The sequence below is a fragment of the Nymphalis io genome, chromosome 17 (assembly GCF_905147045.1).
Source record: "Nymphalis io chromosome 17, ilAglIoxx1.1, whole genome shotgun sequence".
Classification (NCBI taxonomy): Eukaryota; Metazoa; Arthropoda; class Insecta; order Lepidoptera; family Nymphalidae; genus Nymphalis; species Nymphalis io.
In genome coordinates this window covers 5459852-5477155 of record NC_065904.1, presented here as the reverse complement: position 1 = coordinate 5477155, position 17304 = coordinate 5459852, and the positions used below count along the sequence as shown (strand labels likewise).

Here is a 17304-nt window from a genome sequence, read left to right as displayed (position 1 = left end):
TTTATAAATAGACCTTTTATCGTAGCCAGTAGCTAGAATAGTAGCTGACCAGTTGAATGATGGATTACCTAGTCAACAGTTATTAAGGTTATTATGGATAAAAAACAGACAACCTATTAAATAATACATATTTAATATGAGTTTTGTGTAGGTGTGTATGTAACTATGTATGAGTGTGTTTCATTTGTATGTTCTAGGTTCACTAGTGGCAACAGATCTTAAGGGTTCAAACCTAGATCCGACGTATAAAGAGTAATTAGATTTATCAATCAAGAAATTCTGTACGGTACGGCAACGGTATCTATCTGTGCATCGACTCGCGACTAATTTCTGACCGGTCAAATTAGATCGCGCGTATTGTAAAGAATAACTTATGCTATTTAATTATTCAAAGCCTTTAGCTTTTAATCTGATGATGGAGGTGAGCATTTACCATCTATTATAAAAGAATACATATTTTATATATGTTTAAATAATACTGATATATTAAATTTGAAAATGTACACATATATTGGATGATTATTTTAGTGTGCGTTCTATGTGTCTTAAAAGAAACAAAAATATAAAGAAAATTATGTACATGAATGTATGCATACATATCATTATTTGCAATATAAATTATACGTTCGATAACAAGATCTTGAACTGGGAATCAATCTGTCATTCGTTAACAATCTCGTATCAATTACTACACTTGTTTCTCCAGTCATACCGACAGATTGTAATCATGTTTCGGTTCATAAATATTAACAATATAATCTATTGATTATTTGATTCAATCGTTAATTTGTGTGAAGTTTTTTCTTCTTCAAGCAGTAGCCAGACTCGCGTGAACTTTAGATATGAATTGAAATGATTTGTTTTTTTTTTCTTCTTATTGTATACATATTTTATTGGCCGAAGGTGTTCGACCGACGATATTGACAGAATGCATTATTATAACGTTCATTCAAATGCTTTCATTTTTTCTTGAGTACTTAATTAAAAAGAAAAATGTACATATTTTATAATTTTGTATTTATCTCTATTGGTAACATTTGGGTTTTAGGAAAAATGTATTTGGATGTAATACCCATCTATGTTTGTTGGTGCACTCATAGACATTTTGGAACTTACCTATGACTTTTTTTATTTTTTAATGAATATATCTATTTATAATAGATAGGCGGACTGATAAATGGAGAACCTGATAATTAGTGGTCACCGTCGCACATAGACGTTGCCTTTAAGAAATATTAACCATTCCTCACATCATGAATGCGCCACCAACCTTGGGAACCAAAAAGTTATGTCCCGCGAAGTGCCGTTTAGCTGTAGAATATTTGATATATGAGTAGTACCTGCTCAAATGTGCTTGCAATAAGGATTACAACAGACTAAAAATATCTTTATTTATTACAAGGATAATATAAGAATCAATTTTATTGTATACATTTTTTTATAAACTCAACTTTATTTCCACTCGAAGTCAATTTAAATATTCATTTATCAATAACTCTTTGGTTGTACGATCAAAGATCAGTTAAAACAGTCGATCCTTCAAGTTTATGATAAACTACGCCCATCATTTGTTCCATTGAAAGCAGTTAAACGTTACCGGAACCGGTCCGATTCTATGTCAGAACTTTCAGTCATACGCAATCTGTTAAGGTTTTATACATAACCAGTCAAAGTAAACGGGTTTGGGATAATTTATAACATCATGATTCATTTCCGCAACTAAGGATAACGGTTATTATTTACTCGTATAGATAAAACAAAAGGGCGATGTTCGATTTTCAAAAAAAAAAATAAAATAATTGCTGCTGTTATCAATAAAAAGTATTAAAATATGAGGAGAAAGAAAAAATTTCGAAACATGTATGTATATTCATATATGTTCCCTTCAAAATTTCAATTATATTTGCTTAAAGATATAATTTCTTTAAATAGTAATTGTAAATTAAGTGATTCTTATATTAGACAGACTTTGTGCTTGGAAATATGCTGGAATAAATAAATAACAATAAAACTTGATACAAAAAAACAAAAAATTACTAACCTTACATAATCATAGCGGTCGTTGCTTTGTGTTCATCTGTAAAATAAAAAAAGGAGAATTGAAATCATAACGTAAAAACAGGCCCACTGTGATAATTTAACTACCAACCTTAAGATAATATTAACCGTAAAGTCAATATTATCTTAAGATTGACAAGATTAAAGCGAAATACTCGTTTAATTCTACGTATTTACGTTGACAATATCGGAGCCATTACGGATTTGATGATTAACTTTTCTCAGGCTTACTAAGTAAATAACTTACGTTCTTATTCAGTGAATGATGTACAGAATGTACATAAATACACTGGTCTTCGAATTTAAGTTAAACAATCGTTAGCCGTGTCAGCTCCGCAGACGTCGATAAACATAATTCTAAGAAGAACAAACAAATTTGTTGACACAATATGACTTTTCTCCTAAGCAAACATTGTAAAATTATTCTAATTGCTATATTATGTACGAAAATTAGGTAATCTATACACGTGTCTACTGAGTAACAGGGCCGTATGTATAAAATTATATATCGTCCCTTAGTTTTTATATGGATTTTAAAAATATTTATAAATATTATATATATATATTTCAAATATATTTTTTATTTTGATAACAATATCTTCGTTCCAATTTACATACATAACAGGCTCGTATTCTAGTAGGCTTATATAGCTACAAATCTCAATATCTTAGGTCCCATATATGTGTAGGTCATTAATAATCTGGTATTGTTACGATTCCGTGCCTCGGAAAGCGCCTAACTTTAACCGTCTCATCGATCTATTTTAACACGAATATTTCGCACAAGTATTGACACGACAATATATATATATAAAATAATTTCTCTTCTAATGACCGTTAAGACTCGCAGTTTAATTTCATTTTAGGTACTACAAAATGTATGCTTATTGCCTTCAGTTCATTCACTTAAAGCGCAATTATTGTGGGGGCATTGAAGAGTTTTATTATGAATTTATGATTGTCAGCTCACTTATGCCTTAAGTCGATGGAATAAAGGTGATTTTTGATGGTAGATTATGACATGTCGTATGATGTAAGGCATTAGCCGGTGTGATATGGTAGGATGGTCGGCGCTGGAGCGTGATGCTTAACTGCCCAAGTACAACGCTGACTTGGAAGCTTCTTCCTGAGTTTTTAAGTTGAAAGTTGCGAACATTGATTAAGATTAATATTAATTTATTCAGTCTCTTGATGCGTAACTTTTTCTAGCTTTTTAAAATATATAACTAACGTTTTTTAGTAGAACTATTTAGAAAACTTAGCTGCAACTGTGTATTACATAAACATAACGAATGCTTATAATTAAATGTAAAATCTATATAAATAAAATTTAATGTTTGTAGGTTTTTATATTTGACCACTATGGGTTCCTAAGCCGTTGATCCGATGATGAAACTTTAGTTAGCTGATCTGCGTACGCCCGAGAAGGGTCCTAAGTAAAACACCAATTTTCGCTACATATTTGTCCTTTAATAGGAACGTTTTATGTAGAGCTAAGGGTCTAAGTGCAAGTATATAATAAAGCAATATGTATGTAATGAAGTAGGTTCGTAAAGGTATTTAGTACTTAAAGTTAAGTTAGTTAAATCGCAGAGTATGATAAAATAACATTCAAGTATAACTTTTGAGAAATTGTACCTAATATTTTTAAATTTTTAATAATTGAATTTTGTCTTAACTAACGTAATATGAATTGTGATTTAATTATTGAAAGAGGTGGCTGCCAGAATCTTGTCAGTTAAATTTGGAATATTAAATTTTATTTAACCGTGAAAGATTTAGCAGTCGATTAGGAATTGTTAATTAATTGGCAATTAAAACCTTTAAATAAAATAAAAAAAACTATCATTTAGGATTGACTCGTTGCTCAACCCGATCCTAAAATGTTGAAATCCGACTCAAAGTGCCTCTTTGTCGAATTAGAAGTTGAGATGACAAATAGCGCTTGAAGAGGCACTTACGGCTTAAGAATTTATTTAAAAAAAAGAATACAATTCAAGAAAAAAAGATTAACCTACTTAAGTATATATATAATATGTATATATATATATACAACACACGGACGGTACACAAAAATAAACAACAACATAAATTAAACTCTTCAGTTAAAGTAATGTAGGTAAGCCAATACGAAGATGCAATATTACGAGTCTGTGTTACAGCAACTAAATAAGAGACGCATAAAATACAATGAAATTCTGCCACATGTATATTCTACCAACCCGCATTGTAGCAGCGTGGAATAAGCTCCAAACCTTCTCCTCAAAAGGGAGAGGAGCCCAGCCCAGCAGTGGGACATTGTATATTTATTTATTGACATTGACAGCATTTAACGTTATTGTCCTTAGTTAACTTACAAATTATAATTTGTAAAAATAATACAGTACAATAAAATACTATAATCAAATAAAAATGTAGAATATGAGTCGCTAATAGAGTTAAATGTGACTTAAAAACAATAAAAGATTACCATGTACTTTCGAGGTGTTCAAGGTTGTCTATTGACGATTGTCTAAGGAACGATGAAACCAATAAGTTGAATCGCCACGTTGAAAGCGTGTTGAATGATGGAGACAACGTACAAGAATAATTCAATTTGCTCACGTTTGCGCCTGAAACACGATGCTCCTCGCATCTCTTATGTAATATGACAGTAACAGCCTGTGAATGTCCCACTGCTGGGCTGGGCTCCTCTCCCTTTTGAGGAGAAGGTTTGGAGCTTATTCCACGCTGCTCCAATGCGGGTTGGTAGAATACACATGTGGCAGAATTTCATTGTATTTTATGCGTCTCTTATTTAATTTTATATATTTACATTATCTTTTTGATCATAAGTTTTTTGGATACCATTCCTCCATACCTCCTTTGCCGTCATAATTGCACTGAGTATATTTTCCATGTAAATAATGAAATAAATATATGTAGTTTCAAAGAAAAGTTAAAGGCAAGTCAAAGGAATATTTTATGATAGTAGTTGTAGCGATATTATAAAAATAATTTTTAAGCCTTCATAGCATTATTAGTAGCTACGAAGTTACAAGCCTCACATCGACTAACCGTTATTTTGGAGTATTATTTACAAACTATGAGATTTCTCAGTAAAATGTCTCAGGAATCAATATTTTGTGGGAACATTTAGAATCCATTCAAAAGAAATTGAGAAAAACTTTTATTCTCATTTACAACATTTAATTAATATAAAGGTCTTAAACACTATTTCGAAATCAAAAAAACGAGAAAAACAAGTACCTATATAATTGTTAATATTATAAAATAAGAAATAAATAAATAAAGAAACCGTAGCGGCATTATTTACTTAATAAATTGAGCTCACAGTTACCAAGTATAAACGTTATAACTTCAATGTCATGTATGGTGGTAAAACAGCAAGACAGTAATATAAGATTATGTACTTACCAGCCGACATTGCGACAAGCGTCTTATTTTCAAGTTAAGTAGTTAGCGGTTTTAGTTTAAATGAAATATAACATTTGTTACAATGTCAAATTTAAGCTTGCGGTAAATATATCTCAGTGCCGTGCGAAAATTTTATTGCCTTAAATGTGACAAAGTCCTTTGGTGTTTTTATGTTTACTTTTTAATATTTCGAATGTAAATTTAGCGTGATTAGAGAGCGAATATTTTAATTATGATTTATTATACTACAAATTATTTATATTTCATATTATTAAAATTGATAGACGCGTAAATATTAAAATTTAATATTAATTGGATTAAACATGTATATTTTTCAAAAAAATATTATAATTTTTTAATAAATTAAAAGTAAAATGTAATTTAAACCTGCTATGTAGTATATACGATAGGTTAATAATTCAGTAAAGTACGTGTGCACGCAGGTAGTACAATCGTGTACTGATGCAAATTAACTGAAACAAACTTAGTTGTGCATTCATTTTATTCTAGCAGCCCGTGCCGACTTCTTACGGGTTAAAAATCGTACAAATCCCCCCACTTTGGCCTCAAGAAGTTGAAATTTCCAAAATTCCTTTCTCATTGGGCATTTATGCCACAAAAGGAATAACAAAGCTAAATTTCAAGTCAATCGGATCTATAGTATCGGAGATCTCCTGATGTCAGTCAGTGTATTTCGCTTATATATAATATGTACAGTATTGTAATTATATATTTAAAATACTATCAGTAAATTATTGGTAGACTTTTTACTAAAGATAATAGACGGTTTCCAACTGAAGCTTACTATATTTTTTCATTTAGTTAGAAATACAGCGACGATCTTGCGACTTCAAAAATATTTAATTTGAAAGCATATATGGATATATGGATTCGGGATGGATGCGGACTGCCCAAGATCGGGATGGTTGGCGTTCTATGGGGGAGGCTTTCGTCCAGCAGTGGACGGCAAAAGGCTGAAAAAAAAAAAAAAAAAAAAAAAAAAAAAAAAAAAAAAAAAAAAAAAAAAAAAAAAAAAAATATGGAATTCAAAGATTATACAGCAAAGCATATTATAATGCAGATTGAACTATGCTTAAATAAAAAAGTTACAATGTATTAATTTTCCACTGAGCAATGAACTCCTCTTGAGGGGCAAGCTTGGAGCTCGTTCCTCCACGTTACTCCAATGCGGGTTGGATATAAATGTGGCAAAGTTTCATCAACATTCGCAAATTTCCTTACAACGTTTTTCTAAAGCTCTATAGTACTTGCCCGGGTTTGAACCCCTAACCTTCAGTTAAGATTCACTAGTTCTAACCACTTAGCTATTATGGTTCAAATCAAAACTAAAACTGTATTATACGTAGAGAAAACACGAAACGGTTCTAATTTATTTTCATATTAGTTCTAGCTGTGACTGCTTATGTTAATCAACTGTGGTTATTTTAATTTTTCTAAAATGTGGGAAACAGAGTCTGCAGTCAGCCAGTGTCGTGTCAGCAATGCAAATTATATTTAATCTAGCTACCTGCCTCAATTCGTACAGATATGACTTAGGTTTCATAAGTTATTTTTTTCGTTTCGTTTTCGTTTAGTTATGTATTCATTGTTTTTATTTTTTATTAATAATAAAATTTTTTATATATTTTTTTACTGACTCAAATTATACATTAACATATCAAATTAAATATTATTGCTCGTCAGTGAATTAATCTTAATGTATTACAACAATTATTAAGTTTAAAATGTATCTATTCAAATATTAAATCACATAATCGAACAAAAGTGTAATAAATTCAGTACTCGTGAGGATATATCATTGAAAAAGAGAGTTTATTTAGGAATCCTTAAGTAATTTAGATTTATCTGACAATATCAATTCAAATCACGAATAAAACGATTAGGTAAGATGTATTTCCCGTTGTTTTCGTATGCACGGTGTGACCAATACGGATTTATTTTAACTATTTGCGTGTAAAGATAGCGATCGTGACGTCATCACAATTTATTACTTCAAAACTAAAAGATGTACTGTAAATTTCGTTTACCGTTCATTTCTTTTATTAAATATAATTACGCGGTATTATATAAACGAGGTTCTACATCCGTGACTTAATCTAATTTCATAAAAATGCTTTCACATTTCGCGATTTTGAGACGAATGAGACATTTATTTATAGGTAAGTATCGTTGTTCAATGGTAGCCAGTTGGATGTGCCAAGCAGTGGTATGTATGCTTTTACATTTTATATAATATATTAGTTGAACAACGGCGAGTCTTTTTAAAATTAATGACATGTCTTCCTTAAAATTGCCACTGTAAAAAATATTAACCATTCCTTGCATCTCCATTGCGTCAACAACCTTGGGAATTAAGATTTTATGCCCCTTGTGACTATAGTAACACTGGCTTACTTTATTTTCAAACCAGAACACAACACTACTAAATACTGCTGTTTAGCGGTAGAATGTTATAAGTGAGTGGTACCAAGCGAAACTGGCTTGCACATTTATGCAATGGGTAAAAATTTGTTAACGATTTACCAGCATTCGTTAAAATTTTTCCTTGTGTATTTTTTTCACATTATTAAGAATATTAATTAAAAAACAACATAATTTTTAATAAAATAATTTTATCGGTTTAAATAGAAGTTAATTATAATTTAAGAAAACTTATTTTGTTTTATAAAAAATATCTCTCATAAAAGACAAAGGTATCACATCATACAGCCTCGTCTTTAGTGTATTTAAATAAAAACTAAAAAAAACTTCAATGTTTATGTATTAATTTTTTTTCTTTAATGTAAACATCTAGTTACAACAACACATGTTACTTACTTAGCATAACAATACTCTAAATGATACATAATAAGTTCATTGCACTATGAAATCCATATTGTCGTATTAATTAGAATGTAAGAATACGTTTACATAAAATCTTAGAGCAGATGTTAAACGGCTCTGCATTCTTTGAAAAAAAAAACTCAAATCTATAATCCGCGTGAAATCCCACTGTTAAAATACGGTCGGATATTCTGAATGATTTGTTTAAATAATTCTATTAGCGCGTCTGTGAAAATAGATTATAAAACAGTAGTATTCTAACGGCTTAAGTTATAAAATAAAGATAAGTATGAACGTCCCATTATAATTTAATTTGTTTGAATTTAAATAAAAAATTGCTAATAATTTAAAATAGTGTGGTATCTGAATACATAATATGTACCTTCTTTTTGTCTAATAATTACTGTATAAAAATAATATAAGAAAACTATAATTGACACTAATTTTAAAAACTAAAAATCAATTAGGTAGGTTTCTCGAATCTCTTCTATAACCTATATTTTTAATTGAGAAATATCATTCATTTTATTTATCATTCTTTTAAACTGATAAAGTACGTAAGGTAGGTAAGCTTATTCCTATAAGCCAACACATTTTAGATATATAACTAATATTTATGCTAAAGCAAAACCTGGGTGCGATTTAGATGTAAATATATCAAAGTAAATAATGTCACTAGATACTATCTCTGAAACTACGTTTCGCAATTAAAATAACACATTCATGTACGTTTTGTACATTTTGTTTTGTTATGGACTTTCACTTTTATATATTAAAGACAACTGTATATATTTATTTGTCGAAATTTATATATTATTTAAAAACATCATCTCGTTATTTCTTATTGTTTTATTTAACGTTTAACCTAATATTTTAACGATCACACCTATTTGTTTGTTTCCTCGTCAATAGTGAAGCACTAAATTTAAATTTGACGTTAACATTTATGGACCGAGTCGCGGGGAACAACTAGTATACCTATTATTCTTTAAACGTAACGTCATCCGTTATTTTTGTTGAATGGTTGTCAAGGAACAGTTATTAAACTATTAAACATTATAATTGTAATCTTAACTAATATTATAAATGCTAAAGTGAGTTTGTTAATTTGTATGTTTGTTACGCTCTCACGTCTTAACTAGTCAACCGATCAGTATGAAATTTTGCATACACGTTGTCAGGAATACAACGATATACAGTACCTAACACCTACTACCCCTCCCACGCGTGCGAATCCACGAGCGGTAACTGTACAATCAACACTACAAAGAACAATCTGCATGTGTTGGTTAAAATTCTGACACCTGCTTATCCTCCAATCCGTACTTGATTGGCGTGAGAAATAAGCCGCGACCTTCGACTAGTTACATTACTTCTATATGATAGAAAACCAAATGCTTACAAATTTTATGTAGTATTTAAAATAAATTATCTATGAAAAATAATTTTCGTAAAAAATGTTATATGTAGACTGTATAACGAATTTTGCAGACGTTACTTTTGAATAAATTCAACTTTTGATCGTTGATTTATTAATAGTTTTTACCAACGCATCAAAATCGTGTTACCAGATTTTTAGTATAATTTATTTAATAGTTATTTATCACGTGCAATAATTTAGTAACAATTTTATATTTCATACTTCTCTAATATAATTTGTTATAAATAATATGCAAAACGTAAAAATTATGCGCGTCGCGTCCATGGTATATTACGACTTTCCATGGTGTTGCTAGCTTGGAACGTGATCGCACATTAGTGTTGCCAGTTAAACACACACAATAAACATTACTGTCTTGTAACTAAAATATTTGTCTTAAACAATAATGTATTATGTGCTTGCTTAAAGTTGGCCACTATGAATAATTATAAACCACTATACTATTAAAATATTATTATGAAATAAAAAAAGCGACAACACATTATTTAAGTGCCTTTCTAAGAACATTCTAGTAGCTATCTTTTATAATATTTTCCTTTAAAATATTTTCGGACTTAAATGTAGAAATATATAAATGCTAACATAGGAATACTGTAATACATAAGGCGTTAAAATACAAAGATTAAACAGTGACACACATTATATAATGATCTATAATCATTATTGGTCGATGAGGTACTGAAGCAAACCACTACTGGTCTAATGGGCTAACAGATATGCACAATGTATTACTAAATGTAATTTGGACGTGCTGGCTGGCTGCTGAGAACAAACGGACGTGTGTGTTTTAAGGTCATAGGCCAAGTCTAGACAAGTTGAATGAGTTTTGAGAATATGCTACGGAAAATGTTTCTTTTGCTTCCGATTTAAGGGTTTTTCACACTTCACACTTGGTCTTTTTCTGTTGCTTTATTTAATATAAGTTTAGAAAATGGGTTAATTAATATTAAGTCAATTTTAATTTTATTGTTTCTTTTTTTTATTTTAAAAATAAATGATAATATCTACTCGAAAATAAAATAGGTATTGTATCGATTGCGTAGTACAACCGAACCAACTTATTAAGTGTACATTAGACTCGCCGAAAAAATAATACATACTTTTTTAATTATAAAATGAATTTAATAGTCGATGCATTGTATTTTCTCTAACGACCTCAAATGAATATTAGTCAATAGACTACATGACAATCATAACTTATTATTTCAGTTATAATGCTACTGTTACACCTGCGTACTTAACGTACATTTTTGCGTTAATAATATTACTCAGCAGATTTAACAGTTTAAAGCGTTATGATTCTACAATTATTTCTAGTTTTAGATATAATGCTGTTAGCCGATTTTTTTTCAAATATGCTTTAAGAAACCAAAAGGTTCTAACGATAAAAATTACGCAATAAGTCATTTTATATTAACGCGATAATAAAGTAGTAATATAAGAAGATAAGGAATAACCCTTAATATAGCTATTGTTTTAAGTAATCAAACTTTTTGATGGTATAATTATGGCATTTTACAGTGACATTAAAAATAACGTCAACGCAGTTCATAAGAAAAAAAAAATTCCAATAAGCATATCCATTCCACGAAATATAAAATACAAAATAAATCCTATGATGTGTAAATTAATATAAAACTGATAACAAATCAAGCTCAGAATCTATGACTAAACAAACGAGCTAACTAAATTAATCTTTAGTATTTTGTTAATAATAATCAAAGCAATAATACTGGAGTAATCGACATATTGTTCTGCGAGGTATTTAACATATTAATCCTAATATGATTGCAATTAATCATATCATGATGATGATTTAAAATGTTTCAATTTATTGCAACGTCTCGCGAATCTTTTATTTTTAACTGACGAAAATAAGGAGGTTTTATATTTTATTTTTTTTTCATTATTAAAACTGTATTAGAAATGATTCAGATAAATAATCTTGTAACACGTATCTGCGCATATTTTTTACAAGATTAATCGTTGCTATTAATATAGAAACCGTAATCGAAATTTTGAATTATATTGTCCATTGATATATTTGAATCTTTTAAAAATCACTTAATTTTTCTAACGGAACCAAAATAACACTTAATATATTGAATACCTGTATTTATATCATAATTATGGTTCTTGCGCTTCTCGAGGAAATAAAAAATTTGGACATTGAAAGTTCTGCTGGATATAAGTCGTTTCAATTAACCGGTCACGATGTTCTGCCCTTTAGTGTTGCTTTCGACGCATTAAATATTAAAATGCACAGAGCAAGCGTATACCAATCAATCTCGGAGACAGATTAGGTACAAGATCAGAGACCTTAATTTAATAATCTTTAACGGTTACGATACGTTCCCGATCCTACTTTGACCGAACCACGAATTGTTGTATTGGTAGAATAGGAAAACGGCAACGACTAAGTTTGGATTTGATTGCGATAAAGTAACAATGTGCTAGTAGAATTGGCATACAAGATAGATATACTATCAAAATAATGAGAGTAAATACCAGTATTCAATCTCTGGGTGACCAATACTTGATGAGAATTTAATGATAGACAAACCCAATTTGCAGCTATATAAAGGCGGGCTGGATATCTCTAATGACTTCTGAATTACTACTTCTACTACTGGACTATTGAAGTAGTGTCAATTGTAGTTGTAAGTAGTTGGGTCAAAGTATCAATGAATAAATGTTCACCGCAAGTGTAATCTTCACCATTTCTTACAAGATAATGTCAGTGATAATAATCGATGTTCGTTTTTTAAATTTTCGTTTCAATATTCAATTAAAACCAATCAACATTTCAGTCAAAACGAAATGCACAAGAGAAAGTTAGTTATACTCTTTTAAATATTGTTTCCTATATCTTACTGGAGATATTTTAACACACACATACATACATACATACTTCCATATAACAGCTAGTGTTTTTACAAAATGAATACGCTATACTTTGACTACTTACCCACACTAGACTTCTATTACATATACATATATTAGACTTCTACTAGAAGGAAAAAAATGTTGTTGAACAGGAATACATTGTTAACACTTAATAAGAGCATTAATGTTATCAGCAGCTACATAACTGACATTATAAAAAGAGTATTCAATTAAAACCGTATAATATATTTTTTAATTCGTTTATATTTTTGGAATAAAAAAATCAAATATATATTCAATAATAAAATAACGGCCTTATTTATAAACGAAGAAGCCGGTGTTTAGTTAAACACTGTTTTTTTTTTTTTGATAGGGAATTTTATTTGACATTCAAAAAGAGAAGGCACAGCATTGTCTAACAAATAAGACCCTACCCAACATATACAGATAAAGCTAAAATTTCAATTTGAACAAATATTATCTGTTTTATAAGTGATTAACAGTAATTGTAAACGGTATACGACATCCGACCGATCGCATGATCTACATACATCGTCGCGTGTTATATGAAATGCCTCCGTTATTCTTTACCCCGATACCGTTATAAAATTGACCAGAGAATCCCGTTTACACAATGTCCGAACGTTAATACTCACGGCTTAACATTTTTTTGAAACGCTATTTAAAGTCAAAGGCATACATCATTTTTAGTCTGTTGATTGTTTTCGTTGTAGAATGATGTAACTCGTGTAACCACTTCTTTCAGTATAAATTATAGATAGTACTTTTTGTTCATAGTCGTAAGTCGTGTCGTAAGACTGTGATGTCAAATTTGATTATAATTCTTTGAAATAAAATAATGTATTTGGGAGATAAGATAGATTTCTTTCGTTATTTAAAAGATAGACATGTAACGCTTGATTATTGAGCGTAATACAAAATGTAACACGTTCGCCAGTTTTCAACGAAACTTAGTATTATTTGTCATGGCAACTTATTGTAAACGGGATCTGTGATCTCACCAAAAATAACGGCGCGTGCGCATCATACGTTTTAATTTTTATGATAATTTAAATAGTTCCGCCGACGTTTAAGCGTATTTAATTTCTTGATTCACTGACTTCTTTGTTTTTATACTTCATGATTCTAATTAGTTAGCTATAATTCACTTTTTTACAGTTATTTGTGTTGAGTCAATAACGTAACGTATAATTTGCCATTTTAGCGGTGAGTTTTGTTTTCAAAAGATTGTATTTTGAAATAATTTCTATAATATCTCTGTTCATACAGTACATGACAAAAATCGTCATCTTATTTAACACAATGAAAATGATAACATATGCATGGTGTTTTTTTTTTATAGAATAGGAAGGCGGACGAGCATATGGGCCACCTGATGGTGTAGTGGTCACCAAACGCCCTTAGACATTAGCATTGTAAGAATTGGGAACTAAGATTTTATGTCCCTTGTGCCTGTAATTACACTGGCTCACTCACCCTTCAAACCGGAACACAACAATATTAAGTATTGCTGTTTTGCGGTAGAATATCTGATGAGTGGGTGGTACCTACCCAGACGAGCTTGCACAAAGCCCTACCACCAGTAATGTGTGCCTATACGGTGTGCCCATACGGATGCTTTTAACTATTTTATCATAAAGATAACAATCATGACGTCATCACAAATTATTACTTCAAAACTAAAAGATTTTCTGTATATTTCTTTTATCGTTCATTTTTTATTTTTTAAAGGACAATAATCATATTTTAACTCAATGTAAATGATAAAAAAATAACATTATAATATATAATGAACAAAATGTTTGACGTGTTCTTCTGTTTTTCACTTCATACTTCAAGTTCATTCCTCTATATTATAACGATACATGTATCCGCAGATTAAATTAACAACGGTATTCAAAGTTACAAAAACAAAGTGTACTTATAGGAATTTCCCTGCAGCTAATGGTAGGTAATGCGGATTGAAATAGTGGGGATTGTGACACCGTTAACGTTAAACTGGCCACATTGGTCGCTTACGTACCGCCTGCTAGAAGGCGGAACCGATTATATCAAATAATGAGTCTTTTCGTTGACTGTCAATTAGCCAAAACGCTTGGTCAGTTAATGCGCAGTGCGATTAAGCAAGCCGCCACCTGTAATCGAGTTCTCGTAAGAAATTTCATTTTGAAAAATATTGTTGTTTACTTTAGAAATGCTTCTTTCAAATTTAAATATATTAATACACATATAGTTATATCTAATATTTAATGTTTATTATGCTTAAATATATTATAAACGAATGTGTCGATTTTATTAAGATGTTAAAAAAATCGTAAAGCCAATTCGTAGGAAATGGTCCTACCATGTACCTAAATTATTTCATATATTGTTAATGCGCTTCCAACCATGGGACTTAATATCTTATAACCCCTGTGACTAATCTGGCTCGCTCACTCTTCAAATCCGAACGTACTTAAATTCTAAAGTTTGACGTGAGAAAAATGAAGTAGATACTAGATTTTCAAAAAGCCCTTCCACATTGAACCCATTAATGGAATAAAATCATGTAAAGATTACAAGTGATTAGGTTTAAGAAGACGTTAATTTGTATTTCTAAATCAACTCGAGCTTAACGGTGAAGGAACATAGTGAGGAAAACTTGTCAAGTGAAATTTACCACTCGTGCTCCAATGCGTTAAGCATGTTGGAATAAGTCCCGAAAGATCTCGAAACGAGCAGAAGAGGCCTTTGCTTACAACATTTACAGGCTATAACTAAAGATTTAGAATCTTTTTGCATCTATTTTTTTAATTTTTTGCCTGTAACCAAGATTGTATAATGCCTAACAATCTGTAGCATAAACATAAGCTAAATATATATATTTTTTATGTATATTTAAAGAGTCATTATCAAGTTTTAGATGACTTATTGCCTAGTGGAACATAAAAAATACATAATTTTTTTAAAGTTAAGTTATCCATATAACCTCAAATATTATTAATTAAACAATTAGTGTTTCTTTTCAAGTGTATAATTATTTTCAAGTGTATAATGTAGTTCTAGTTATTATCACAAACGTGATGTATATATTTATTATTTTGTTGGCAATATAATATAGAGCCTTGATTTCATGCTTAGTATTAAGAATATTTTTATTTTTCATCTTATCTGTGCTGGAAGAAATAAGTTTAATAAGGCCAAGCATGTATTTTTACTTAGTTCTCTTTGACTTTTTTTGTATTATTTTTAATTCTAGTACTTATAAATAAATAAATAACTTCTATGTACCTAACTTACAAATTCTATTAACTATAAGGACAAGTACGTATTTTAAGTCGATTATAGTATCAGTGGTAGTATCAGAGTATTAAAAAAACCAGACAGAGATATTTTCGCATTTATTTATAAGGATAAAATAACACACATATAATATTAAATTATATTTTTTACAAACAGAAAATAAATATTTGAATAAGTTTAGAGATATGATTCGCATGAATTGCATAGAAATTCTTTCGTCTGAATGTGTGTTTATGACAATGAAATATTCTATAGCTGTTTATTATTTTTATTGCCATTATAATAAGCATTAATGTTAAACAAAACTAATTTTGAATTTAAAAATGCATATAAATTATCTCCTCCTGTCGTTAGGTTTCGGAAGAAGATTTTTTGAGTTTCTTTTATATTTAAATGTGAATGACCTTCTTAATTACGTCGGAGTATAATCAAAACAATATTTTATAAGAATAGTATAATATATGTGATTCCAGTCACATAAAAATACATTAATATTAGTAATTCATATATTTATTAAAGAATAATTTAGCAAAATTAAAATTAAAATTAACTCGTTCATACTATTTATAAGTTGGGGGCATCAATAGCACAAGGGGTTACAATCGACCCAGCAACTCTTATATCGCTAGACGGCCTGTAAATCATTGCACTAATGACGTTTATATAACATTACATATATAATATAATCTTATAAATCAAGGACAAAAGGACTTGTAAGTGCCTACTTCAGTAAATCATAACTTATTTCTTATTAGCAATATCATAGTACGTCTAGGTTTTTATCATAAATAATATCATAACATAATAAAGAAACTAGTCCAACTGCATTTCTTGCTTATTCGTCTTGAATAAGAGATTATTTTACTATTTGAGAGATGACATCAGAACCTAGGTAGGCGAGTCTAGAATAAAATAAATAACGGACTAGAAAAAACTTTCTGCGTGTGCTTAAGCTGTTAACTTAAAAATAATATTTTCAATACCTAATTAGATCCTTTTTGGCATTTAAGACAAATTAAACGTCCTAGCTAGCTTGCGCTAATCTAATCGCTTTATAGTCTAATCTTTTTATGTACATTTACCAGCTCACGTGATCCCCTTCTCTTACAACCTGGGTTCCTCCAAACGAGGCGTGAAGAGGCATCTTGCGGGCCGGCTAGGCGGTGATGGCTAGTGCAGAATATTGTTCCCGAGTGTACTGACCGTCGTCGCGTTTGGACTCTACTACCAATTACCATCAGGTGGAGTAAAGTCATTTGCCGTCTCGGCAAACATTTAAAAAAAATTTTAAAGAATAACGGCATAATAAACAATGTGACTTCCTTTTTCGAATGTCATATCAATAATGACAGAAA

General features: G+C 29.9%; 1 protein-coding gene across 1 annotated transcript in view; it reads right to left on the bottom strand.

The window, feature by feature from the left end:
* Positions 1–2080, bottom strand: part of LOC126775070 (uncharacterized) — a 45148-nt gene extending 43068 nt beyond the window's left edge. Inside the window, exon 1 of the mRNA XM_050496803.1 lies at positions 2042–2080. The gene's annotated coding sequence lies outside the window, so the exon portion shown is untranslated. The remainder of the gene's footprint in view (positions 1–2041) is intronic.
* Between the last annotated feature and the right edge of the window lie 15224 nt (positions 2081–17304).